Source organism: Hirundo rustica, chromosome 20 (assembly GCF_015227805.2).
Source record: "Hirundo rustica isolate bHirRus1 chromosome 20, bHirRus1.pri.v3, whole genome shotgun sequence".
NCBI lineage: Eukaryota > Metazoa > Chordata > Aves > Passeriformes > Hirundinidae > Hirundo > Hirundo rustica.
The window spans coordinates 2890674-2899566 of NC_053469.1; positions in this window are offsets into that span (position 1 = coordinate 2890674).

The following is an 8893-nucleotide window of genomic DNA, read 5'->3' on the forward strand; positions in this document are numbered from 1 at the left end:
CTGCAGGGGCTGCCAGCGAGGACAGCTCCCCAGAGCTGCGCCCTGCCCGCATCCAAACCCGCCCTGGCTGCGGAGAAGCAGGGAGGAGAGAGGACAAACTCCTGGAAGCAGAAGGAGCAGGGTTATTCGCGGCAGCGGAGGCTCCTGCAGGATCTGGGCAGCGCTGGCTGCTGCCCGCACCTCTCGGAGCAGGTGTCAGCCCCTGATGGAGACACTCACACTGAATGGAAGTGGCAGGGAGCGTGTCCCTGCTCCAGGTTTTGCTTCTCCCAGCTCGGAGGGGCTGAGCTGGAGCCCTGGAGTGAGGCTGCTCGGTTGTCTGAGCACGCTGTCCCCATCCCCTGTCACAGGGCAGTGGGACAAGGGCCCGTTTGCACATCCTCATCACAGCCGCTCCCTGTCTTTGCCCCCGCCACCCTCATCTGCCATTTTTTGCCGTGCTTCTGCTCTGCCTCCCCGGCCCATAAATCACGTCTCCAAGAGAGGCAAGCTGGGCTGACAGGAGACATCAGCAATAAGTCAGACAAGAGCAGAGATAACCATGGCAGCGGGCAGCAGGAGCGGGCTGCAATAACGGCATCTGTTTTATTTATCCTGCCATCTCAAAGTTCTCACTGTCTGTGCCTCAGCGCTCCGTGCCAGGGGACAGGAGGGACAGCTGAAGGTAATAAGAGCTGACCTGAGCTGCTGTGGAGAGCTCAAAAAAAAAACCCCAAACCCAAAATATCCTCGCTACCGCCGTTCTGCCGCTGCTGCCTGGTTTTTCTGAGACCTTCCCGGGGTGACGCTGGTCCAACAGCACTGCTGGATCTGCCCCTCCGTTTGGGATTAACACCTGCACGGGGTTGTTGTGTTCCCCGTTACACCTGGTGTTATTTGCACAGTTCAAGAGGGTGTGAAACGCCACCGCTGCCATCAGGAGCGCCTGGCACTGGATTTTGGCAGGGAAAAGACTCCCACCCAAAATGCCACGGCGTAACCCCAGGCTCCCAAATCTTCCTGGAAGGATGTTCCATGTGTTGACCTGGACGCGCTCATCCTACTCACTGCCCTTCCCTTCCCCAGGCTGTGCTGCTGTTGGGCAAAGTGGGACAGGACTTTCTAAATATAAACCTTTCCTAATGGGGGAAAAAATATCCCGGATCCATTTATCTTTACAAGGGAGCACCGTGGGGATTTCATAATTAAACTGTGCACATCCAGTTGCTATGGAGCTTTTCCCGGTGCCTGTATCCATCAGCCAGAGGAAAATGGGTCAGTGTAGCTCTCTGCAGTGGCCAGGCCCCAGATCTGGTTCCTGCCTGGCGGAACGGGCTCTGAGCTGCTGCTGTTGGTGGAGGTGGCCTTGGTCTGCACCAGGTGATGCTGAGCCAGGATCTCCCAGGGGCATTTTGTAGCTCTCAGCTTCTCACCTGGACCATGGCCAAGCCCTTGGAAGTCTCCACCAGGTCACGGCAATGGCCTTGCAAGGACACATTGGAAAATCCGGCTTAATTTTTCTTTCCTCCAGCGGAGTCGGTCCCAAATTGAAAAATAATAAATAGGAGGAAAAAAAACACCACAGCCTTGCTGCAGAGCCCAGAGAGGGCTGATTGTTGTTTCTGCCTTTCCTTTTCTAGCCATAAAATTCCAATTTTAGCCAGGGATGTTCCTCCTGCAGGTTGCCTATCCCTGCTCACCTTCATTTTCCACAAAAAGCAGTCAGATCCCTGCCCCCCGTGAGTGATCCCTTGGGACACCTGGCATGACAAATAAAGCACACCCAAACCTCTCCCTTCAAACCTCTTTGGGAGACACGTTCTGTGCATTTCTTGGTCATCTTTAACGAGGTTTAAGTAAAAGGTCAGAGCAGCTGCATCCTCCGTGGGTCCCAAAGAGGAAAAGACAGCGGAGCAGCTGTCCTCAAGGTGGGCTTGACCTTATCAGATGGAGGAAAAAATTTAAAATAAAAATAAAAAATTGCTGGTGCAATTAGGCGGCTGAGCCTGGGACTGTGACAATTCCAGCACAGCCAGCGTGGGACGTGGGCTGCAGCAGCATCAGCCCCAAAAAGCAGCAGGGGGTGTGCATAGATTATGGATTTAATTATAATCTCCCATCCCACCATTTGGAGCAGCCGGAGGGAGAGGTGATTATGAAATATTTTTATTATCACCCGCTCGCAAGAACTTTCGGATCTTCTCGCTTTTAATCAGTCAAACCGCTGGAGGTGATTTGTGCTTTGCTGCCTCAGTGGAAAAAGGTCCTTGGCAAAAGTCACCCTGCTTTAACTCGCTCCCTCCTGGGCATGGCCGCCAAGGGCAGCGGGATGGCACCGGGGTGGGAAAAGGATCCTTCCCATTATCCCCGTGAAAAACAACGTCGACTTTCTTGGTAAAATCTAAAAAGTTTAATAAAAAAGACGATAGGTGACAGAAATAAAGCAAAGGGTTAACGGCTGGGTGCTTGGCGTTCAGCCAGGAGGGCACCTGCTGTTTTTGCAAGTACCCCTTAAACACTTTTTCTATTGCATTAGCCTGTTGTACATTTATAGACAGTTACATATATTCACACTCTTTTGCAAGCTAATTTCCATATTCTAGGAACTGTTTTCTTTGGGCCTGCCTTTTTAGAGCGTGTGTGTTTCCTGGCTGTGGTTTTAATCTGTTTTTTCTTATCACTTCTAGTCTGGGCTTTGGTCTGTACTTTTTATAGACACACTTTTTACGTAGATGTATAGATGTATTTATTGTACTTTTGATAGCTGCCTGTCAGCAGCAGGGTCCTCACCCTGTGTTCACTGGATGTTTTCTAGCTAAGTAGACAGTTTAAGCATACTATATTAACTATTATTACTATGCCTAATTTTTGCTAATTGCAGAAATAAAAACTACATCCATACAGCAAAGCCAGATTTCAACATTATACGTATAACATAACAGAATATAATATATATCAATAACATCCCGGACTGCTTCGGGTTGGAAAGCAGTCTGCGATATTATAAATACATATTATTATTTAAAATTGTTTAAATCTTAGAAATCATCTCCTTCCCACCCTCCTGCCCTGGGCAGGGACGCTTCCCGTGACTTTTCCTGCTGTCACCCTCGAGGTACCATAAAGATAAAACAACTCAGGAGCGTGGCAGAAGGAAGACACCGAGGGATTTCTCTCCTCACAAACACCCAAAGCTCCTGGCCGAGGTGGTGATTTATCAGCCTCGTTATGCCATCAAAACTAATTGCCTCAAAACACAACTAAGGTCTCTCTCTCTCTCTCTCTCTCTCTCGGCACGTTAAACAGCGAGGGCTCCAGGAGGGAAAAGGGCCGTAAAAATAACGATGGATTGGTCTATGGGAGAGACTTCCACGGGGAAGAGCTGATGCCTGCGCAGGTCCAGAGGCCAGCAAAACTCAGCTCAGGACGGGAAAATCTGCTGGAAAATCCTGGGAAGCTGGAACGGAGGGATGCGCCGGGAGAACCCCCACAGCCGCACACGACACTGGGGAATTCAGGGAAAAAAGCCAAATAATTCCCACTCCGGACTATGCAGGGTCTCAGCCCTTTCTGAGCCAAATGCAAAGGCCTTTAATGAGGTTAATTAACGCATCAGCCTGGCCATGGGCGCCGCAATTAGGGCGGCAGTTAATTGCTCTCTGTTTTTCTTGGTCTTGCTGTTGTTTTTTACCCCTCTTCCAAAAAAGGGTTGCACGCCCCACACGCCCTTGGATGGAGCTGGGGAGTGAATCCTGCTCGGAGTATTTGGAGGGTTTTCAAAGCCTTGGCGCACCTGAGACTCAGCTGAACTGCAGGGAAAGGGGGGAAATTACTGAATTTTGATGTAAAAAACCCCCTAATACTGCCAACAGAAAAAGATATATTTTTTTAAAAAAAATCCAATTCGTTGATATTTCTAAACGAAAGGGTGGTCCCAGAGGTGAGCGCCAGCCCTGCCAGAGAGAGGGAAAGCATTTCTGAGACTTCCCAGCGCTGTTCTGAGCTCCCGAGGCTGTACCTTGTACGTTTATTTATCCACGGGTGACTTAATGAGGTGTTCTTTTGTCTCCGGTGGCAGGCGGATGAATCAGCGCTCCCTGTACACACGCAAGGTCTCTGCTCGGGACCGGCTCCTCGCAAACTCACATTCCCAGCATCCCAAAAAACCCTGGCAGGGGAAGGGGGCTGTGTCTGCCCCGACCAGAAGCACCCAGCGCTGCGTTTTTTCCCAATTTTGGTGACAAAACCGCAGAGGTTCAAAGCAAAGAAACCCCTGGGAATGATGACATTCCCAGGAATGACGGGCTCACCCAGGGCACAGAGGGGCAGCACAAGTGAGGCTGCTCCTGCCTCTCCCTCTCTCCTGAGGGTCCCACCATAAATCACCTGGAGCTTGTGTTGTTCCCGCTTGAGACACAGGGGACAAAAAGAGCTGATGGAAGGGATTTCTGTGCCTAACTGATGCCTTTTCTCCTGCCTCTGGAGGTTCTCCACAGTCCTGCACACCATCCCAAACCCCACGGGATTGCTCTCACCTTCCAGCCCAAGCCAGGTGTCCTCTGAGGTGGCTGATGGAGAGCTGAAGTCATTCATCCAAACCCATTTGAACAGACCCACACCAGCACCTGCAAGTCCGGGGCTTTGCTGGGGGCATCACCACCCCAGCAAAGCCACCCTGAGGACCTGGGCAAGAGGCAGCCTGGGGACATTTGAGTCCTGAGAGGTGTTGATCTGCCCCAAAACACGAGCTGAGGGTGATCCCACACCTGCTGGAGCAGCCAGAGCTGTGTCAGTGCAGCTGCTGCGGAGAGGCCCTGGTTTATACTTTGATTTTTTGCTGATTTTTTCCCCACCAGCAGAACGGGCCCCTTGCTGTTTTACACTCCAAACCCACTCGCTCGTGTTCAACGCAACGCAAGACTGAATTCCAAAGTTTTACACTTTTTTTTTTTTTTTCTCCCAGAGTCTGGCTCCGTTTTTTTTTTGGTCAGTGTTTTCACACAACATTGCCAACATCGTATTATGAGGCAAACGCGCGGCGGTGTCGTCCAGATGTCTGCATTCCAGCACTTCCATTTGCAACCAACAGCTCCTCCCGGCTCGGGGAAGAGCTCTGCCCACCCTGCTGGAGATGTGGAATGTGGAGAACGGAGCAGGGGCTGCTGCCCAGGGGAGGACGGAGGATGCAGGATGAGGCCAACCCAATCCCTGCCGGCTTTCTCTCTCGGGCAGGATTTTTTTCCTCTGGCAGATGGGAGTGGGCTGCAGCATTCATTATTTGATTGCCACCTCTCCCTGGCAGTCTCACAATCTTCTGTTCCAGCAGGGGCCAGGAGCCGTTTGGGGTGGGCTGGATGTGTGAGTGGGAAATTTTTGTCAGGTGCTTTTTTTTTTTTTTTCCTCTCAGTGATTATGCAAGGGGAGGTGGAGTGTCCAACCTGCAGCTCTGTCCTGCAGGGCTGGAGGGCGGGGAGAGCTCTGCCACCACCCAGCACTGGCTGGAGGTGATGCTTTAGGTTTTATCTTTGCTGTATTTCATGTTCTGTGCTGCCCAGGGCGCAGCTCTGAGCTCACACTCAGGGTCACTCAGCTCTCTGCACACAGCAGGGACACAAAACAAATCCTGCTCCTGCTGCACACCAAGGACAACTTTCAGCCCCAAAAGCACAAACAAGGGTGGCTGGAGGGAGGAACAAGAAGGATGGGACCTCACAGCCTGGAGCTGGAATGGGACAATTGAACCCCAATGTGCAAATGGACCAAAACTGATCGAAGTGTGAGACCTCATGACCCTTTGTCCATTTTATGCCCATTTTATGCCCATTTTGTGACCATTTTGTGCCCATTTTGCGTCCCCCTTGGGTGCAGCTCTGGCCAGGCTCTTGTCCTGCCCAAGGTGTGTCCTTAAAGGCTTTTTAATAAATATCTCTTTATTCTCCAGCTCTGTCCAGTCTCATTCCAGCTCAGCCTTCCCACGGTACCAGTGGCGCCTGGTGACCTTCCCCAGGGTGGAGGTGACAAACCACCCTGCTCCCATCTCCTCGTCCAAGCCCAGCTTGGGGCTCCTCCGAAAGCTGTTGGGTTGATGCCGTTGGGGAAGTCCCTCAGTGCCCGTGTTTTCCATGAGAAATGGTGGATGAGCAAGGAAAACCTGGCTGTTCTTTCTGCCCACGGAATTCTGCTTAAATCAGCCCCATTACAGAGTCAAACCCACTCCCAGGGTGAAAGGGAAATATCCTTAAAGTGTGGATAACCCAAAGGTGTGGATAGCAGCCCACTCTTCAGCACAGGAGTGAATTCAGCAGGAATGAGGCTTCCCAGGCTGGGCTGTCTCCCACATTCCCAAGCCCTGCTGTTGGGATAGAGCATGGAATTTGCCCAGCTCCGGCGGGAGTCAGGGCAAACTTCCCCCTCCACCTGCTGCTGTTATTGCTTCCACAGCCGGGACAATTTGATTTATTGGAGGTTTGTTTTTTTATTATTATTATTTCCCAGTGGTTTCCCCGGTGCTGTGTGTGTGGGGAAGATGAACTGTCTTGTCACCGAGACACACAGAGCAATCACACGCAGACAAAAGATTTTTGCAGAGGTTCTTCCGATCCAGCTCACAGCTGAGAGAGCGGAGAGAAGGAAGAGACCCCTTTGTTTATTTTTACTTTTTATACGTTTGTGGGTCTAGCAGAAGATTGGCTTTTTGGGGTTTCCACCCCTCAGCCTCAGTGGCCAGACCAATTGTCAGTTACAATTGTTTTCAGGTTAGAAATATGCAAACAAAGGACAGAGAATGAAAAACAAAGGATTTGTTTATGTTACATCTGTGGGAAAAGGTAGAAAACTGCTCTAATATTCTACAGTAACTAAAAGATCTGACTCCATTTATGAAATTCAAAAAGGCCTTAAAAAAATCAGAAAAACCAGGGTAACATTATCTCATCACTGCCCTGCTCTCCGATCACGTCACATTTCCAGTGGCTCTGCTCTGACACCTCGGTGTTTGGGCCTGCCCTGATCCAAAGATAAAAACAAAAAGAGGGGAAAGAGGAAGGGGTGGAAGTGCAAGTGTGATGGTAACTCCAAAATCCCATCATCCTGGCTTTTCCTGGGAGATCAGCACGTGCCAACGTGGCTCTGCTTTGTCTGGGCTGCCACCGGAGTCCCTGAGTGATACCTGCGCCCAGGTGGGAAATTTTGGGATTTCCAAAAAGCACCTGTGACCTCCCAGCTGTGCCTGTGAGTGAGGAGAGATGGATTTCCCGGAATGAGGGGAGATGGATTTCCCGGAATTAAAATGGATTTCCCAGAGCGGAGACCTTTGCTGCTCAAAGTATCCACCCTAGGACTAACACAGGCTTGTAAAGGCTCCAGGAGTTTTATTCCAGTTCATAAAATAAAAATGGGATTTTTTTTTTTATCCCTTCACATATCACGGCAACACAAATAAAGCAGGGAAAAACCTCCTGGAACTTGACGGTTGGAGGGAACTTGCAGAGAGGTTATGGGGCCTCTGTCACCTGCTTAAAATGTGAAATGTAGGGCAAAAGCTCCACAGAAACTCATGGAGCACTTTAGGATATGAAAAGCAAAGGGATAACACGACCAGATGTTCTGTAAGAGACTCTGGATTCACCGGTGAACAACAGAGACAGCAAATCATTAAACTTATTAGAAACTGAAAGACAACAGAGATTAATTTCTGCACTTAATTAGAATACCTCTCATCTCCCCCTTCATCCCTGTTTTCCTCCCTTTCCCTAGTTTGTCCACGTGTGTTTCCAGGGAGCATCCTTCAGGGAAGAGGGAGGTGTGAGATATGCCAATGTTTATTTTAACAGCTCCTTTTTTAGGGCTCTGCTGTGAACACGCTCCTCCTGTTGAGCGGGCTTGTTGCTGTGGGGTGAAGTGCTCCAAGTTCCTCGGGTTTGTACTTTTCCTCCCTTCCACTTCCAGGCAGTTCCTGTTCCTCGCGCAAGGACGTTTTTGGGGGTGTTCTCACGGAGTGTCCTCCTTCCTCCCCTTCATTAGGGAGGGAGGCAATGAATGACCCACCACGGTTTGGTGGAGTTTCAGCTGGGCTTGGAGCAGCCTGGGCTGGGTGAAGGTCTCTGGGGTGGAAGGAGATGAGATTTAGGGTCCCTTCCAACCCAAACCAACCCGGGACTCCACAAACCCAAACCCATCCCTGATCTGGACTTTCTGCAGTGCTCGAGGTGGGTTCTTCACCTCTCAGAGCCCCCACAAAAACCCTGCCTCAACCAACCCCGGCGCTCACACTACTCATTATTTCAACAAACCGCACCGGAGCGTGGCTGTGCCGCCCTGGTGGCCCCTCTCCAGCAGAGCATTTCGGCTCCTCACACAGCCCATCAGACACCATCACCCCCAGGACAAATTTCCCGCTGACCCTTCGCGGGTTTTCTCCCGTCTGCTCCGGCGCTGTTTTTATGCCGAGGGCTGGAACATTTTCCAGCTCTTTATCCCAGATTTCTGCGTGCCAGGGGCAGGGGCTCCCAGCCCTGGTTCCCCTCCGGAGCCGGGCAGAGCTGAGCCGGTGGCTGCTGGAAGGAGCGGGGATGTGAACGCCTCTCGTTATGGTAATGTGGTAACAAGGGTTGGTAATTAAACACAGGGATGGGAATTAAACTGCTGACAGGTTTGGTGTTTTTTTTTTTTTTTTTTTTTTTTTTTTTTCCCTCCTGTGTAAAAAACCTCTGTGGTTTATTGAGCTTTCCGAAGCCAGTGTTGTGGCTGGAATCTGGGCCCTGCTGGTTTATAGTGCTTCACCCTCCTCTGCTGCTGGGGCAGCGGGAGCTGTGCTGGGAATGCAGGGAACAGCTGCAAACACCTGCAAAACCACCCCAAACACACCCCAAACACACAAAAACCTGCAAAACCACCCAAAACACACCCCAAACAC